General features: G+C 38.9%; 1 protein-coding gene across 2 annotated transcripts in view; it reads left to right on the top strand.

Annotated features, from left to right (window-relative positions):
• Positions 1–20,424, top strand: part of myo1cb (myosin Ic, paralog b) — an 82,038-nt gene that overhangs the window by 6,446 nt on the left and 55,168 nt on the right. The window contains exon 1 of one of the 2 annotated variants that reach the window (XM_084718179.1): positions 4,581–5,080. The exons of the other annotated variant lie outside the window; for it this stretch is intronic. The gene's annotated coding sequence lies outside the window, so the exon portion shown is untranslated. Of the gene's footprint in view, positions 1–4,580; positions 5,081–20,424 lie in introns of those variants that run through there. 2 annotated transcript variants of the gene reach the window in all.

The raw sequence follows: 20,424 nt of genomic DNA, 5'->3' as shown, positions 1-20,424 counted from the left end.
TCACAGACTTTCAAATCTTCAAAAATGTAGCTAATTCCTCTGTCTAATAAGATAAGATTTTTAAAGATCAAAAAAAAAAAAAGGTTAACGGTGTTACAGGAGCAAAGTGGATAGCAAAAACATAAAGAACCATAGATTAAAACAGTAAATAAAATATGAAAATATAAGCAAGAGGAAATATTAAAAACTAGGAACAATTTGGGGGCGTTCGTGAGCAAGACATGGAGTAGGAAGCACTTTTCAGAGCTCCTGCAGAATAAATATATATTCTTTTCAAAAAACAGCTAAATATATGTGAAGTTCAGCTCAAATGCTTAGGCAAGACAACACAGAGAGGGGAACAGTCAAACTGCACGCAGAACGTCGGTGTAAATGGTGGAAAAGCTTCAAAAATTTAAGTACGGCGGCCAAGTCGGAACTGCAAGGAATGAGGTCTGAAGTCGCCAATAATACGAAAGCAATGCGGGCAGAACTCGACCATATTAAAACAGACATACAGGACATGAAGGACGATTTATCAACATGGTCCGACGAAGTAACCACACTACAAGCCACGATAACCAGTCTCAAAAACCAAGTAGCAACTCTCAAAGACCGGTGTGAGGACATGGAGGGGAGAATGAGACGAGGCAACATCAGGATAGCAGGCATAGAAGAGCAACCAAACTCTAGCTCACCAAAAATGGTCGCTAAAATCCTCAGAGAAGTCCTACAGCTGGACCGGGATATAAAGGTGGACCGCTCACACCATGCACTGACCTCCCTGCAGCAGGGAGACCGGGAGAAGCCACGGGTGATCATCGCGAAGCTGCACTACGATGGAGACGCTGTGGAGATCCTACGGAAAGCCCCAGACGGAGCACCGCTGTCTTATAATGGACACCGCATTGAGGCAACCATAGTAGTAATCCATAAAGAGGGTAAAGACCCCACCAACTGTCAGTCTTATAGACCAATATCTTTGCTGAATGGAGACTTGCATATACTAACAGCAATTTTAGCTAGACGTGTCAACAAGATAATTACCCAAATCACACCTTGATCAAACGGGGTTCATCACCGGAAGAAATTACGGAGATAACATAAGACGCTTACTAAACATCATATCCCATCAGAAAGACAAGAAATTAGAGTCAATAATCATATCATTAGATGCACAAAAGGCATTTGATCAGGTGTCCTGGAAATATCTACTTCAAACATTAAAACAGTTCAAATTTGGCCCCAGTTTTATAGATTGGATAGAAACACTTAACTTATCCCCACAAGCGGCTGTTAGGGTTAACGGGTACAGATCAGAGAGATTCACGCTAGAACGAGGATGCAGACAAGGCTGCTCTTTGTTACCCTTGCTATTTGCTATTAGCATTGAGCCACTAGCCCAGTTTATTAGAGGTGATAATAACATAAAAGGGATTATAATAAATAGAGAAGAAACACAAAATATCACTATATGCAGACGATGCATTGCTGTATCTAAGAGAACCTATATCCACTATACCATATCTTAAGGAACTCATCTCTAGGTATGGATATTACTCTGGATATAAAGTTAATGTAGACAAAACAGAGACTATGGATGTGAATAGTCTTGTCCCAGAAAGTGTTAAGCTGCAGAGTGGCTTTAAGTGGCCTCGTGAAGGCATCAAATACCTTGGTATTTACATACCCCAGTCCCTACATAACTTGTATGATGCAAATTACAATAAAATAATCTGGTACATTAGCAATGATTTAGAAAGATGGTCCTCACTTCCACTCTCTCTACTGGGACATGTAGCATGAATGTCTTGCCTAGACTATTATATTTATTTCAGATGCTACCTGTGGAAATCCCTAAAAGAACCTTTGACAAAATGATATAAAAATTTATATGGAAAAAAAAACGCCCTAGAATTAAACTTAAAACTTTACAGTCACTGAAACCAGTCAGAGGCCTTAAACTTCCAAACTTAAGATATTATTTTTGGGCTGCACAGATGAAGCCTCTTATAGTATGGATCCAGAATGGTACTTTTACACGATGGCTTAATATCGAGAAAAGTATGTGCCCAGAGTCTCTGGAAAACTTGGCCTTTCTAGACACTTCTATAAAAGAAATGGCGGACTGGACAAAAAACACTTTAAAATTTTGGAAGAAAATACAGTCAGCCTTCGGGCTGCCAAAGGTGCTTTCATCATTAGCAAATATTGGATTCATGAGGACCTTCACTCCTAACAATCTGGATTCTGGTTTTAAGAAGTGGTCAGACCACGGACTAAAATATCTGTATCAGTTAGTCAAGGATGATCATTTGAAAACATTCGCACAGTTGAAAAATGAATTTGATCTCCCCAGGGCAGACTTCTTTAGATATCTACAGCTGAGATCTTTTCTGATGACACACAAAGAATGAGGAAAACTGATAAGACCTACTCCTATAGAAAAGTTTCTCATAACACAAATAAGTCATGAAGACAAGAAAATAATAAGTAAATTATATATTTCTATTATTAACAAATGCACATAACTCTGAACATATAAGACCGAGGTGGGAGGTGGAGACAAAAACAGTCAGTTGGAGGGAGATATGTACTGAAGCACATCTTGCCACAAACTCTAACACATGGAGGGAATTTAAGTGGAAAGTAGTCACCAGGTTTTTCAGAACACCAGCAATAACAACTAAGATGGGACCAGCACATCGTAACTCATGTTGGAGGAGTTGTGGTACTGACAATGCCAATGATACCCATATATTCTGGCTGTGTCCTAAATTGAGTCTATTCTGGAAAGATGTTTTTGATGCTCTCAGAGAGGTTTTCAAAAGAGATATTCCACAAACTCCTATAGTAACATTATTAGGAGCAATTCCAGAGGGTGTGGAAGGGAGAGATGTGAAATACCATCTTAACATTTTGCTTACAGCAGCGTTAAAATGCATAACCATCAGATGGCTAAAGCCAGACCCTCCTACTTATAATGTATGGACTCAGAAAATATGGGACATCTACCAGATGGAGCAAATTACATACTCATTAAGACTTCTAAGATCTATCTCTATTAAACGACGGAAGTCTGTCATAGCTCTGCTAATACAATAAGTTCGTAGCATAAGTCTCCTGGTCAGGTAATAAACACATTCACACCATCACACCATGTCATTTGATACCTAGAGTGGATTTCTTTCTCTTTTACTTATTTCATTAGTAACAATATTAACATTATTTTTATCATGTTCAATTATTTACCGTCCTTCATTTGTTTTGTTTTTGTTTGTTTGTTTGTTGATCCTTGATTGTAAGTGTTGAGATAATGTGTAGCTGTGGAAAAAGGAAAAACATGTATATGAAGGGAAATGGACTTGTCATTGTATCAAAATAAATAAAAATCAAGTTAAAAAAAAAAAAAAAAAACTAGGAACAATTTAAACAAGAGAAATTATGAAATTATGAAGTATACAAATAGGAACAGTAAACAAAATAAACAACTCAACAGTTGAATTTACACCATTGCACAGAGCCTAGAAGTAACACAGCTTTATAATACATTTAGACATTTAGTCCACAGACCACTTTTTTTTTGTTTTTGTTTTTGTTTTTGATACTATAACCCTATAACATTACCATCATTAAAAAGGTTTGTTACTCTCAGGTGTTTTAACATAATAGATGAGTGTAGGTCAAAATAGCAAATATTTTGATGTTACTTTTTTTTTCTTTAATTTTTAACATACTAGAAAAAAAGTTGGTGCCAACCAACCCCTGTGCAAACCAACCCCAGTCTCCCCCTCTTGCTCTTTTTGAAGGAGAGTGGACTCCTTGTTGTGGAAAGGAGTCTGTCTGTCGTGTGTGGAGGTGTAGTGGCGGCCTCACTGACGGTAGAGGGTACGAGAACTCTTTGAAACTGATGTCCTGAGAGCAGATTGATGCAACCCTGACAGTTTGGTGTAAGCGGCAGCTGAATTACACCGGTTACACCCTCCGTGCTAAAGAGAGGTGAACCCGCGGCGCCAAACTCCATTCAAATATCTGCTCATTTTAATTAAGGACGTTTTACATTTGTGCGGGGGTAGCAAACAGGTCTAAAAGTTGAAAGTCTTTTTTAAGAAAGTGCTGATGGAGTTCCCCCTTCTGGGTTGGACTGATTTGCTCACAGCTGTAACTTGTGCTCACTCAGGCGTGTCAGTTTGCGGACTGGTATCAAAAAATAAACGTCCACATTTACAAGTACAGTTTGGCTTTGATATGTAGGGCCAAACGTGTTATTCTCACCCACCCATGAAAGGTGTCTGTATATTATTTCACATCAGCCCGGCACGAAAGAAGCTTTGACGGGGAACTTTGTACGATTCGACTTATCAAAACCACGATAAGTTATTTTTACAAGATTTCTCAAAGTATGCGAAGGTTAGGGAGATGTGAAAGACATCTGTAGTTTTTGTTCTTCAGACAAGAATGGCTGCCTATTATGTTTGTAGAGAAAACAATGACGACACGGTGCGTGTCTTGGCTAAAATAAACCATATCACTCATGCAGGAGCTGTGGGATGGCTTCTTTTGGGTGGACTTCCTGGTATTACAAGGCTGTGCTGCCCTTCAGTGAAAGAAAAGGAAGGGGGAAATTGCCGCACCACTCCCATAGGGGCTTTTAGGGAAACTGGGTCCCAACTAAATAGCAAATTGTCAGTTTTTGTCGTGGTAACATCATTTATCATTTCACCACTGAGATATTAATATGACTAAGTGCCTGCATGGTTGTATGACTACACCGCTGAGCCACTAGAGGAGGTGAAGTCCTCTGCTCTCTGGGGAGCCACAGTCGGAGCAGAGCCCATAGCGAGAGCTCGCTGGTCTGGACTGGGAGTGGTGGGAGGGTCAGGACGAACCCGGCAGGGCTCGTGCGCTGTACTGTACGTTACCAAGGCTACTGGCAGATTCAGACCAGTCACTGACTGAGTGAGTGGGCTGACAGACGCTCACAGCGGAGGGACCGACACTTAGCTTATATCTCCACTGACGTTAACTGAATACCTGGACGATAAGAAGTCAGCCAAAGAAGAGAGACTACCGCACCGTCTTTGACCTCGACTGTTTTAAGGTACGTTTTATACCAGGATAAACTAGTTAACCCAGTCTGCCTCACGGCGCTGTAATTTAAGAGATTAACTTTCGTTTAGCGTTAAACTGTTCCTTGTAATAGCAGGGGAGTAGTGTTAGTTTACAGTTATGACATTTGGAAAGTTTCTGCAGAGTAATTTGTGACATTGCAGCATGCTTGAGTGAGAGGGCGGAAAGTCTTGATCTGTGCCATATGGAGAAGCTGCGCCAAATGTCATTCAAAAATGTGGCGATTTAAGGCTGTACTGGCCACGTTCGCTTTAAAACACACGTTACCGGGGAGAAACACTTTTCAGTTCTGCTTATGTTCAACTTGTCAATTTCGTATTACTTTGACAATACTGAAGCGTTTATACCACTACTCCATATCTTACCGCTACCAAAATATACTGTAGTGTCATAGAGGTTACAGTTAGCTAAGTGCAGAAATTGAAAACTTTAGCGTTGTATGTATGAGGAGTGGAGTGTGCCGATTTTATGTTAGCTATGATATGATTATGTGTGAACTCTTGGTCTGTCTTTAGCCAGTAGCGTTAAGCTAAGAAAAGTAGTTAAATAAAAATGTAGGTACCTTATAATTTTGAATGAGGTTTGGTTCAGCGTCTTTTGACGTGTCAGTTACTTGTAATGGTAACAGAACAATTTCAACGTGGCTTGTAACGGTTTAGAACCACGTTCCTTGAAGGCAGTGTTGTGAACTTTAGCCACGTACTGATTTGGCGTGTAGCCTACAACTTATCCTTCAGGTTGGGGTTGTCTTTTTATAGACACCAGACAGACAAGATTAAGATAGTTAACCACCACATAGTTAACCTCACAGCATATGACACTTGTGAGGTCAAAGCTGCTGTAAACATACTAGTTAGATGTACAGTAGGCAGGCAGCTGAGCATGTGTTGTTTCTAAGTGCAACATAAGCCATAATCAGTGTTGTGATAAATTAATGGTTGGTAGCTACTTTCCATCACATTGATCTCTCAACCATTAACATGTGGGCTGTTTTCCCTAAAATACCAAATTCCCATTCAACACTGATTAGTTTTATAGGACTTTCTGTGTATTTTGTTGCTACAAGTATTGTTCAGCTGTCTGGCTGTGGCTGAGAAAGCGACCCTGTGATGAAGGCTTTGCCAACATGTTTGTCCACCTGTTAATGTGAGTGTGGTTTACATGATGTAAATACGCAGAAAACACCTGTCATTCAATGCAGCCTGTTCACGCAACGAAAGAACATTATGATCAAGGCTACAGCTAACAGTTAGTTTAATTTTTGATTAATCTGCTAAGCCATACATTTTTTTAGTCTATAAAATATCAAAATGTGTGATAGTGCTCATAATTTCCAAGAGCCCAAAATGACATCTTCAGATTGCTTCTTCTGCCAAACCAAATGTGCAAAACCCAGAGACTCTTGATTTATTTTCATAAATGACATAAAAGCAGCAAATCCTTACATTTAAGACGCTAGAACAAGCAAATTTGTGATATTTTTACTTTAAAAGTGAAACAGTTTTTTGATTATCAAATAGTAGGCCACTAATTTTCGTTCTGTCAACTAATCCTTGCAGCTATGATTAGATAGATACTTTACTAGTTGCAAAGGAAATATTATTATTACGAGATTTAACAGACAAGCAACCATATCTGATGAGTGAATCCATCATTGTTAGATGCTGAAACTGAAAATGCTGATATTAAAATATAACGTACATAATATACAGATATGCAGATACAGGATTTGTAGTTGAAATTGTTCTGTTATCCTCGTCCTTGGTCTCCTGCTGTTCTCACTGGAGAAAGTGTCTCTTATGGCCTTATAATCTGTTGATCTTCACCCTGATAATGAGTGAGGAGGAAGATTACCCACTCAACGGAAGGAAAGGCAAAATAGCCCTATATTGCACATTAATATTGAAACCAGAAGAGAGAAGTGTGGAGAAATGAGCCAGCATGGGCAGCGGTATATTCCTTCGGGGGTCAAGCTGCTTAGAGCAGCTGACCTGTTGCTTCAAGGTCGCCTGGAGGGCAGGACCTCCCAGCATTCACTGGCTGCCTGCAGCTGCCGCTAAGTTGACTGTCACTCTGCTGTAAGTTTGATGTAAGCTGCTTTAAATGACAGCTTGTTATTGGATATGATTGGCTTTGAAGCAGGGCTGCAGAGGCGCAAAGACAGCCGTGTTGTAGCATTGGCCTGTGCAAAGTGTTCATTTTCATCTATAATGTATACTGTAGGTCTGATTTAAGAACATCTGTTGCTCTTAAGAGAAAATTCACAGTATCCAACATAACCTTCATCTGCACCATTTTCCAACCTGGCACAGAACACACATCAATGTGCTGTTGTCAATACATTTTTCCAAGGCAGTTGCCCCTGTTGTATACTCTCACGTGAGATTTATTTAGCTGCAGTTTCCATTGGACTGATGTGGCACAGATACTTAAAGGCAGATTTTTCCCTCAGTGCTTTGCTTCAAGCCTTTTTTAATCTTGATGGGCTGGGTTTCTGGTGATATTTCTGGTTCGTGGCTGTGACAGAGTTGTGGTGAGAGTGGTGTGGGGTTAGAATGAGCTTTTACCCCAAATGTAAGCCTGTTTCTGCGTGGTTAGGCTTTTTCCTTTGGCTCTGTATGTAAGCAAAGATGCATGGCTTGTGAAATGGCTTTTGTTTTATATGATTAAGATAATGTTTGAATGATCAATGATCATTATAGTTTTATTTGAAGAGCTTTTAAGGTTTCACTGATCGAGGAGACAGTCTGGTTTATTGGCCCTGGCTTGCTGTTAGACTGTTTATCCGATCAAATACAAGTCTGACTTTGCCCCCATTGTTATGGTGGTTAGTAGATTCCTTTAAGGCAGATTCCTTATCTTTCAGATTCAGTAGTTAAAGGCGTATGCGTCTGTCAAAGTAGTGAACCAGAAATAGACTTTATAATGAAGCTGAATGTGCAAGGGGATCCCAAGAATCCTCCCACAGACTGACTTTGAGATCCACTGTTTCTGTTTTGGCGGATATATGAACTCCTGTTGACAGGGTGAAGGTTATCCAAGTCATGTAATATCTCAGCTACATGTTGTGTGGATCCTGGGTGGAACCGATAGGATACACCTGACTGCTGGGCCGTTAGCCAGACCTCCAGCATCACCTCTGCAACAGGAAAGACTCTCATGTATGCATTTGAACCCACAGAGACTTATGTACTTGAACTGTGTTATGGGAAATTCTCAGTGGGGGGTTTATTTCCACTTTTATAACCTTTCAACCTGTCATATCAAACTTGTGGACGTCAATGTCTTGCATGACCATTAGCATACAGGTGTCCTACTAAAGGAAGTTTACACCACACACAAGTGAAAGAAATGGGCAAAACACTCAAGAAGTGGTATGTCTGGCTTAGCAACCAGCACAGATGGCACCATTGGGAAGCCGGTTAGAGATCATGATGTTACAACTTGTTGGTTGGGTTGCCTGTACTAAGGCAGTGTGGATTTATGCACGTATATATGCAACTTTTTCAAATATCAGGAATTTTTATATTTTGTTATTTATTTTTTATATCACTCGTTCATCATCCAGCATTGCTGTTTATGCTGAAAGCTTTAGTTTAGCTTTACTTTGCTTACTTACTTTTTGTTATTGCTGGTCAGAGCCAGCTAGCTGTTTCCCCCAATTCCAGTCTTTATAAGGGTTGTTCCTGGGTTCTCTGTTGATTACAATTTTAATGTAGCCTAGTCTAAAAGTAAGAAAACACCTAGAAAACAATCTAAATTGAACAGTTCATTAACTGATAATATTTAACAGTGTGTATTAAGATCCATTTCAAACCATTAGCTGCAGTATTCTATTACCAAATCATACAGCCTATTAAATGACCCTGAAATATATAGCACTTTGTGTGGCTCATTATGAAGATATTCGCACATTATCCTACTAAACATGTTAGCAACTCACCAAATACGGTGTCTTTTCAGACTGAGCAGGATCACAGTGTCAGCGGGAAACAACGTCATGTCGGTTTGCAGAGTTTGGTTAATGTCAACAGTATGGCAGCCGTACTGTATTTCCTTGCAGGTTAACGTCCCCATGCCTGTGCTGAATGTTGTTCTGTATTGCTTTGGTCAAGTAGCCAGTTTATTTTGACACCATACACACAACCTTTATTTTCATTCTTTAGATAAAAATACTGTCAAACCACACGGGTTGTATGAGATATCATGTGTCACACTTTCTGCTTTCCAACTGGCTGGATTATAACATGTGGCCATTAGCGCAGGGAGATGCAGGTGGCTGCATAATATCGAGGATTGTATTAATAATCAGGTTAACTGACTAGTATTTCTGGTGAGTGTAGCAATGTCTAATAATTTAGTCAACTAATCATACACATACCTAGTTTTTATGCTAAGCTAAGCTAACAAAACCCACTGCTGGCTGTAGCTCAATATTCATCATACAGGCACAAGAGTGGTATAAATCTTCTTATCTAACTGTCAGCAAGAAAGTGAATGAGCATATTTCGTGTTCCTTGGGGATGCAATGTATCTTCTTAATGAAACAAGTGAGAGAGCAGGGAGGAACAGGAGAAAAGTCTAAAGTGATATGGACCAACTAACTGCTAAGTTGCACAATTCTATGTATAAGTTCAGTCATGGGTTATACAGCTGTTCCATGTCATACAGATTAAGCTAGCAATGCCTAGTTTAAAGCCTGGCATCTGTGACTACAGAATGAACCCAAGCATTAAGATATGGTCAGGGCTTTGGACATGTTGCTCTGATAACATTAAGTACAGATATCACACTAGACTAATCCAGGAATAGGACTGATAAGACTCTAATGCAACAGCAGTTCCCAGCTCAAAGTGACTTCATGGACTTTGTACTCATTTCCTAAGTCATGGCCAAACATAGGTTATTTAGGGAAAATCTGTCTGGTGATATTGAAATTTTCAAATTTGACAGTTGTTATACCCTAGATTTTTTGCAGGGTGATAAAGGTGTTGATCATATTGACTGGACTCATTCTTCCTCTCTCTCTTTTTCTAAATACTCCTTGTTTGGAAGACAGTACAGCTAAAGTTCCACGTTTCTTGTAAGAGCCTTTAAAACAGGACACTCACTGTATATTTGACACTATAACAGTTTATCAGCCATTTGTTGTGTATATTACATAAAATTCATCTGCAGGGATGGTCATGACAAGTCTCCATCAGAGGTGAATGACACAAAGAGGCTAATATCTGATATTTAACAAAAGACTAGTGTCTGGAAACGGATAGTATATGGTGCATATGAAACACTCATTCATTATTTCACTATTTCCTTTGAGACAAAACTAAAAAATGAGACTGAGATGATTCAAAGGACAGGTTAAGCAGTAATTAAATTGAGTGAATAAAATGAGCTTCGGTTGGTAATATTAGAGGTATGTGTGGTAAGTTTTTTTTAGATGATGACTACCGCTGATAGAGCATATGGGACGTTGAGTCAGACATCTACACGGGATTGTTTTGGAGACAGTGGACGTGAATGATATTGATCTAGGTTTTGCAAGACAGACAGCAGGAGACACAGAGATTTAGTTGTAAAAGTGGCTGTTGGAAGTGTAAAATCTGACAGTAGTGTGAAAGAGTGTTCCAGAGTCAAGATTTTTTAAAGGCTATTATTAATCATGTCAGTAACATTTCATTTTTGTAAATCATGGATTGTGCCTTTAACAGATTGACTGCCAAATAAATAACTATTTTATCTGGGTTAATCAGGATTGGTATCTCAAGTAGTAAGCACTGCTCTCTTTACTGTTGTAGCACAATTTTGCAGCTTTAAAGGTATAGTTCTTTTTTTTTTTTTTTGAAGTGGGATTCTCTGAGGCACTTATTAGTCACTGTGTTATCTACAGTAGTAGTTAATACACTGACAACATCAGGTCAGCTGCAAAATGTATTTTAGCCACCTACAAGAAATCAATTTAAGTGTACACTATATTTTGAATATCTTAACTTATTTACCTTGCCATCAGACAGCCTTTTTCATTATATAAGTCAGAGGCAAAATCAGTAATTTTACCTTGCAGATAATGGGAATTGCTGGTCTACTGCTGCCCCGATGGGTTAGTTAGTTTGCCCTATTGTGTAACTTTGGTGTTTTTAATGGTTAGTTTTTAATTCACCAAAGTCACAAAAGAAACAGGTCGAAACAGAGCAGCAACTCCTGTTTACTTCTTTATTACTTTTTTTTGCAAAAGGAGTTTGGTTGAATGAGAGAGGGGGTGATATTTGGCTTATATAATGTTCAGAAAAGGCTGTCTGAGAGCAAGGTAAAGCAGTGAAAATATGCAAAATACAGTGTGCACTTAAACTGGCTTTGATTTTTTTTAAGTGGCTATATGTTTTGTTGCTGACCCTGTCCACATCAGTACATTGCTTAGCTTCCATGCTGGTACTACACTATGCTTCTCCACAGTGGGGGCCTGTCAACCACCATCTATTGCAGGTAAGTACCTCATATAACCCCTCTTCAAATAATCTGAACTATCCCTTTAAGTTTTTCCAATGGCAAAGAGCAGAGCGTGTTGGAAATTATGCAGACACACTTCATAAAGAAAGAAGAGGGTCTCGTAGAAAGGAAGTAATGAGGTGTCTGGCAGTGATTCAGACTGTGTTACCTGTGTGTTGATGACTCACAGTCTTGGAGTGTGTATATGTACAGTATGTGTGTGCCTGTCTGGTTAGTTTTATCATGCTGCTGTGGGCAGCTGCTTTAGCTTTTCCATGCGACTCTTTCCCACATCCCAAAGCTAGCCCAGCAGTAGAGCGAGCCCCGCCCTGCTGGGAATAAACGTTATGAGTGACTGAATCCTGCTTTTCCTCAGTATTACAGCCTTGACTGCTGTGGGACTGGAAACCAGCCTGGAAATGAGTCAAAATCCTCGCCAGCTTTGCTGCCATTTTTGTACATGCAGTGTGACTGCAGGAGCTGGGAAGTCCTCAGATGACTCGAATATGAATGCTTATAACAGAGGCCTCAAAAACAGTTAATATTCTACTGCATTTTTTAAAGTTTGTTATCACTCTTTTACATTCAGTTCAAGTAAGTTTGACTTCATGAAACTCTCTAGAATGTAGGCATTTATCTTTTTCTATATTAAAGGGGAATTTTGAATGAATTGAAGTAAGGGTTTATCAGGCCAGTGTATTATCTATTGTAGATGGTGGTTGACACGCCCCCAGTTTGGAGAACCAGCAGGAGTGTCAGCAATGTACTGCTGTGGAAAGGGTCAGTAGCAAAACATAGCATATTTTAGCCACCTCAAAAAGTGTCGAGCTAAAAAAGTATCAGTTTAAATATTTACAATATTTTTTACCTTTAACTTGCCATCAGACAGCCTTTTCCGATGGTAAACTGCTGTTATACAGTATAAGACAAATTTTGCTCTCCAACTTGACCAAACTTCTTTAGCAAAAACAGTAATTTTTCCTCATAGCACATGGCAGTTGCTGGTCTACCACAGCCTCAATAGGTTTATTTGTTTGTGTTGTGTGTGACTTTGCTTATTGTGTTTTAAAAGGTTAGTTTGATTCACGAAAATTATTATACAATAACACAAACTAACTAATTGATTAAAGCAATGGTAGACCAGCAACTCCCATGTTCTGTGAAGTAAAATTACTGTTTTTGCTTAAGGAAACAGGTTGCTTCAGAGAGAGTGATATTTTGGTTTATAAAACTGCTGCTTCCTGTCAGAATAGGCTGTTTGATGGAAAGGTGAAGTGGTAAAAGTATTCTAAATGTAGTGTAGACTTAAACTGATACTGATTTTTTTTTGTTGTTGTTGTTAGTCAGTTTCTTTGTGTGCCTTCTCGTCTGACAGGATGAAGTCGGTGTCAACTGAGGGCAGAACTGCTAATTCATGTTTACTTACAGTACCACAGTGCTGACAAGCTCATTCCCTAATCCTGTTCCATTCTACACTCTCACACACACCCTCGTTCAGATTAACCAGATAATACAAGATATCTGGTAATCCCATTTCAACTGCTCTTGCAGATCTCCAGGCCAGAAGGAGAGAAACTCTTGTGGGTGTGGTGAAACATATTTGCCTAAATTTCTGGGTTTGTTTTGGGGATGTTCTGTTGAATAGATTCATTTAATCCTGTTGTAACATTCTGGGTATTTTACCAGGATATTACAATGCTAAGAGGGACTAAAGAGTATCACTGTTTAATTTTCCACAAGCCCATTGGACATCACTTGAGCCTTAACCCCTTTCACAATAACAGAGTCTGATGTTTATTTGAATACCTGCTGATGTGAATCATTGTATTCCAGCCCTGCCTCCCACACAAGCAGAGGGTAGGTGGCCTAAAGAATAAATAACACTCTCTTTACCCTCGTAGTGTGCAAATTAAACTGTATATATCACCCCAAAATAGACCTGTGACACCAGTAATACCAGGAAATACTAGGACCACCTTCAGTTATAGTGCTAACATGCCCTTCATGAAGGCTCTGTGTTCACCTGTTTAGCGTCTTGTATGTTTTGTACACTCAGTTTGTGTGTGATCATCCATCCTACGTGCCCATCCATCCCTGTAATCATGACAAACTGACCTGAGAGCTTTGGATCCTGTACTAGATCATAACTGTAATTATGTCTGCTCCTCTCCTGTGTACCTGTGATTTTCCAACTACATCCTAACAACACTCCCGGTGTTGAGACACACCCACCCGTTCTGTTTGCAGTGGTATGACTCCGAAGGCAAATCTCAGTGTTTGTTGAAACAAGGGGGCCTCTGGTGTGACAGTGTTTGTGTGTGTTTGTGTTGGATTGATGCAAAACTCCAATGCGCTCTCTCGGAGCGCATTGGAACATTTTACAGCCAATCCTATTAAAGCGCAATTCAACAGGTGGAAATAATCGCCAAATAAAATCCTCTCATTTACCCCTACTACCCAACCCCTTTAAACTAAGATAAACTCCAGTTTTACTATATTTATAGCTTACTCCATATCTCCTGTTCACATTTGATGTGTTCAAATCCTAAAAGCGAGAATGAGGCGGAGGTGGAAAGAATGTGGCATGTTTATATTAGGAGAAAGTGGAATCTGGTAACTGGAAAATACATGGGAAAGAAGAAGCTGGACTATGATAAATAGGATAAAATGAGCTTGATGGTTTAATTTAAATTCCATTCAGACACAATTTACTTTGCCCTCTGGGTCGCTAATAGCTGCCTTATCTGGAAAGTTCCTGCTGGAGCAGTTTTGGTCTTGAACCTTTAGGATATTTAATATACCATCTATTTTGTGAACCTATCAGACTGGTCTGTTTTGATTGTTCCAGTGTATATAGGAGTCCCTTTTGTCCATACATGCATGCATACCAAATTTCTATACCTGTATTTCTATGACTGTTATTTATTCACCCATTTATATATTTTTGTATGTAATTGTTATTTTTGTGAGTAGAATGAAGTTCACTGCAACTACTATCATAAATGAACCTCGTAACCTTGTTACAGGTACTCACAGTACTTATGGTAAACTATTGTAGCTGGCATGGTAGCCGCTAACATACTGGTAAGCAAACATGCTAGCACTAGCCAGTCACAACTCTCCAAGCTTTTTTCTGTTGTCTCTTTACTGGACCATTTAGAGATAGTGAAGTTCTCCAAATAGTGAGCTTGATAATGGTTATGGTCCAGTGCAAGCTTTGTGTGTATAATGTGGGGACTATACTGGATCTTTTTGAACTGTTTAATTACTAATTAATTAATTTGTACTACAACAGTTTGATCACGAGTTTAAAATTGCATTATTACATAGAATTAATAAAAACATCCGACTGTGGTACATGGATCAGTGATGTCAGTCCAATATTCGATGAGCGAATTAGGTCAATGCTACAATGCATTTTTGAATTGTTGTGCACATTTCAAATTGGGCATATAACCCTGCTTATTCCTGCAGGAATAGGAGTTTGCTGAAGTGGTTGTGTAACAGTAGAAAGAAACTGTGCATGTTTTCCATAGCCTTGACTATGGTGACAATACAGCAAGCATCCTTGGTTAAGACTTTGAAAGCTTCCTCTTTCATTCAGTACATTTTGTTAACCTTTAACCAAATCTTTCCATGGAGGTTTGATAATGTCAGTACTGTACAAGCAGGTGTGGCCTTGGACCTGGTCAGGGGGATTTGAGAGGAGGAGGAGCGACCTGAAGGAAGAGTATGAGCTGGTGGAGTAGGAGGTGGAATGTGGGAAACAGAGGCAGAAAAAGCGGTGGTATAAATAATGATCGTTGAGAGGCTGAGAGAAGAAAACTAAATGTGGCATGAAAGCATCGCTAGAAAGCAGGCTATAGAGCCTGAAGGAATGCAAACACAGTTGATGAATGTGATTAAGATGACTGGTTCAAACAAGGCTTTGGCTGATCCGGTTTTCTGATGGCTGATACTGATACCTGAGCTATATTCATTCATTCCTTGTTACTTGCACATTGCTGTTGAAGGTGAAAGTATGCCAACTTGTAATCCAGCACGGATTGAATGTAAAGCAGGATAACGCCCTGGACAAGTGAGCAGTGCATGACAAAGTTGACACAGATATTAAAGTGTGTTAAGGACAGGACGTCCATGCTGCCATGTGAAATCCTTATCACTCTCCCACACACTTGCATTCCCTCTGTCCATGCTGCATTACCCTCTCTGGGTTAAGAGGTTAATGTCCACCTGTTTTGCAATCTTTTCCATTGGTGCAGTGTCCAACTTGAGCTATAAAAGCCTGGCAGCGTCTGTGAGGTAATAAGGCTTCCTCAAGTTTTCACTGTTGTATCAAATTTTGTCTTATTGTGTCAGATTCTCCTATCTTATGTTAAGTATCTTAAGTAAATACTGATAAGTTTAAGGCCTTGATTTTGCAGTTTTATGGTGCTTTGGTGGGAAGTATTGCTACAAGTTAGCTAGTAGCAATGACTTTGCTTGTCCATGGTTAATAAACTTCTGAAATTATGTTTATTTTAGTTTTTACATTTAATTTTTAGCCAGGAATGACAATGTTTGCTAGTCAGCCTGTCCCTTTCAGGGTTAGAGTTAGGGGTTAGTTCAGACTCGGCTCAACCCAACACGTATTTGATAGTGTCATGAAATTTTATTTCCCAGTGGTTGAGTGGTTGATTTTCTTCGTACATCTTTGTACAGACAATCATGGTCCACAGAAGATGACTTCTATTGAATTTGGTGATCCCCTGACTCATCTAGTGCCACTGTGAGGTTCACTTTTTTTTTTTTTTTTTTTGGTGACTGGTATGACTGCCATGGAAATTCATACTTTTCTTCCTTTTTCTTTTTTCATTTCTCCTCAGGATGAATTGTCATTACTTTGATCCCCTGACTTTTCATTTAGGGTCATCATCTAGTCAAAGAATTAAAAAGAAATGAAAATTTCCCTTTTTCCAATAATAGCATCCCTGTCAGCCTCAGCTGTACTTTGTTATCATTTTTAATCAGTAAATGTTATGGTGTGATATGGTGCATTCAATTTGAACTGGGAAGTTGGAATTTCCCAGTTCACAGTTTGAGATTTCAACAGTGAGGGCCCCTGCAGTGAGATTTCTGAGAAAGTTGGAGGAAACTCACCAACTCTGACCTCAAAATCCAATCATCTGCTGTTTATGTCACATTATCAGTTGCATACACAATACTATCAAACTTTTATCTGTGGACATGTTGCTGCACAATTGATCACAATATTATCAAAATTGCAATTTGGCCAAGTGCAATATCCAAATCGCAGAACCAGAACCTAATAGCATTTTTTTGAAAAAGGAAAAATGTCTGTGAATGTTGCTTTATAATTAAGTACTGTAGTCCTGCAGAGATATTTTTGTCTTCGGAACCTCTGAGGTAAATAGAGAGCACCATTAGTATGTAAACATGTGCAACTGTTATATTATACATGCTTAACATCTGCATGTTAGCATTGTCATTGTGAGCATTTAAGCATGCTGACACTGTGTGTAAGTATAGAGGGCTGGCTAGCTGCTAAAATCTTTGTCTGATTGTCCAAAATCACAACCTGTAGAGTAGCTGTTACAGAGGAGTTGTGTTAAATCAAACTGTGAATGCTGTGATTAGATGGTCAGCATGTAGGCCACCAGGATTTCCCAGCTGTTTCCTAATTAATGTATTTTTATCCTCAACACAGCTGTGACTTGCATACCTCTGCAAGAAACACAAATAATCAAAGCTCACTATCTAACATACCACAGCAGCCCTGCCCAGTCCAACTGCGACAAGTGGTTAGATGGTTGTGTGTAATCATTTGCTGTTTTAAAGAGAGTTGGAACAACTGTTCTTTTACATCTGTTCCCAGTGGGATTAAATTATTGCTAGTGTGCCACTGGGATAAATTCTTGTCCACCTGAATTTAAACAGTATTTTTTGTCTGTTACTGTTACTGTGAAATCACGAGAGAGAAATGTATTTGTTATGTATTTTATGTTGGTGTGCCTTAGTTTTGCATTAGTTTTATAGAGTTGTATTATTGTTAATCAGGCTTATTTGTGCGTAGAATATGTTGTCAGTCATTATCACAGCTTTTTGTCTTTTTGAAATATCAGTTGCAAAAATTCAAAGTGCTATGTTTATCATTTTAACAACAGTAAACACAATCCATATGGATATTAAGTCACTAGAATTATTGTAAACATCACAGACAACAACCTCTTCTCGCCTCTACACATTTCCCATAAATCTGCAGTGCTGCTTGTTACATGGGAATTGTAGTCCTTACGTGCTAACAATACCACAGGTGTGTGATAGAGTCTGCCATCATCTCAGGCATATTCTCATTGTTTACTTCCACTACAGTGGCACCCACACATGCCTCCCCTACACTCTGCCACTCAGTGAATGTCTCTCTGTCTCTATGTTTGTCTCTCAGGCTCAGGAGACACTAGTCATGTCTGACAACACCAAACATTTCATCATTACCATGGGGATAGCTGGAGGGATGGTGTGTCTGTATGTGTGTTGTAAGGGTTGTGTAGCTGTCTGGTCACTGCTGGCTGAGTTTAACCAAATGACTTGTGACATCCTTACCAACAACAGTGTGTTTGTGCTGTGTGTTTGTCCTCTGCTTCCCTCTATGATTATTACTAGAAACTGTGTTTGTGTTTTGCTGTGTCCATGGACAGTTAAATGAGACTTAATAATACAGAACGATTTTAGTTGAATTTTGCATACTTGGTGCAGTGAATGGAAGATGTTCAGAGGATAGCACAATGACGTGTGTATGTTTGTGCCCTCAGAGCAGTTGTGTGTATATTTTCTGTCTCAGCAGCCCAACCCTTGGTAATAAATCTCTAAGGAGGAGATTCCAGAGATGTTGCAATGAACTGTGTGTGACCAAATTGCTGAGTTATCCTCTTGAATTGGGAGAGGGTCTGTGTTAAGTTACTTTCTCCAGAGATTCCTCTGAGTTCAAGCAGTTCACACATAAATTCCCATCCATTTGTCAGGTTTAATGTAGGTGGATTCTGACACGTCAACAGCACTTTAATGAGAACCCGATGGCCTCTGAGGAGCTATCTTTCCAAACTGTCACACGTCCTTTCTAATCTTTTCTTTTCTTAAACATTTTTCCACCTTTCTTGAAAGAAGCCCTCCGATGTCTTCCCCATATGCTTCATTCAGTCCCTCTGTGAACAGACAGCTGAGCACTTTAGTGACTCTACTGTACTGTATGTATGTGTGTGTATGCATACAGGTAGTGAGTTCAGCTGTAGATGCCAGCTGAGGGGATCACTACCATAGTTAGAGAAACATTCACACCTCATTGGTTGCTGCTGCATGTCTCCACGATGCATCTGCACAGTCACCATATTGGAGTGTTTCAGTACAAAATTGACTGTAACCTGCTTAATTCTGTAACAGTTTTCATGATATTATTAGAAACGTGAGAAATTCAACATGACAGTGATCACTTGTTGGAGTTAAATTCAGTTACTGTGAGTGATCTAATCAATTCTGCGCCAAAACACTAACCTTTTGAATAGACACAATTCCACTTGCAGGCTCTGAGGAATAGGCAATGATTAATTAATGACTAAATTATTCACCAACTATGTTGATTATTGATTAATTAGTTTGAGTCATTCTTTAAAAAAAGGTCAAATTTATCTGAGCTAGCTTCTTATATGTGAATGTTTTCTAGTTTCTTTACTCCTCTATGAGAGTAAACTGTATATTTTTGAGTTGTGGGCAAAACAAGACATTTGAGGATATCAGCTTTGTGGAAGATGAACAGTTTTGATGAATATTCAATGTATTATATTCAGTGTATGGGATTCTTTGTCTCTAAGTTGTGAGGAAGGAAGATAACTGTATGTTTGAGTGTAAAATCAGTGGAACATTGTACTCAGGAAAGTTACTGTGTTTACACATTGTTAACATCTGAAGAAGTAATAATTGATTCGACATTGCAAGACACTGTCAGACCTTCAGAGAAGACTGTGCTCGAGTCTTCTCTCCATGCTGCATGAAGTAAAGAGATCTGATTCATCAAACCGTCCTGGTAATTCTTCAGAGAACTAGAAACTCTCACTATTTGGAAAAGAGTTTTTACAACAGCTTGGACTTTGGGTAACACTGATCAACATTTTTCACAATTTTCTGTTATTGACAAACAACTATCTATCTTTCTGTTAGTTGCAGCCCCAGTGTGAAGTATTCTGAATTTCAGCTTTTTTGAATTTCTCCCAAAAAATGTAGTTTTTTAAAATATATATATATATATATATTATATTTTTATAAAGCTGCCTGGTGGCTTGTTTGTATTAATTAGTAAATCAGGTCATTAATAAAGACACATATGATAACTTTACTCCCGCAGGCTGGACAGTTCCATTAAACAAACAATGTCACAGATATTGTAAAACATTTTATTTTCATCTTCATTGATTCATTTTGGACACTGACACATACAATTCAATTTTTTGAGAAACTCATGACAAGCTTAAATTCTAAATAAATTACACTTGATGCCTATTCATATGTTGGAGCCTACATGTCCTATTGGAAGTTGTGGCTACACAGAAAGTTAATGTTTTGGTGTAGAGATGATTAGATCGCCCCCAGTAACTCAATTTAATTCCAATAAGTAAGCAGTATCCTGTTCAATTTCTTATTATAACAAACCAAATTTCATTCAAATCAGTTTAAAATTACGGCTGATTTTGTGGTGAAACCTGCATCTCAGTGCACATTTTATTACTTACTTGTGGATGGCAGACAGGCAGAGGCAAATTGTGAACATGGCATCTAAGT

This window comes from Lutjanus erythropterus, chromosome 4 (assembly GCF_056507025.1).
Source record: "Lutjanus erythropterus isolate fLutEry1 chromosome 4, fLutEry1.hap2, whole genome shotgun sequence".
NCBI lineage: Eukaryota > Metazoa > Chordata > Actinopteri > Lutjaniformes > Lutjanidae > Lutjanus > Lutjanus erythropterus.
The sequence above is the reverse complement of the archived record's forward strand: the minus strand, read 5'-3'. Positions and strand labels throughout refer to the sequence as shown.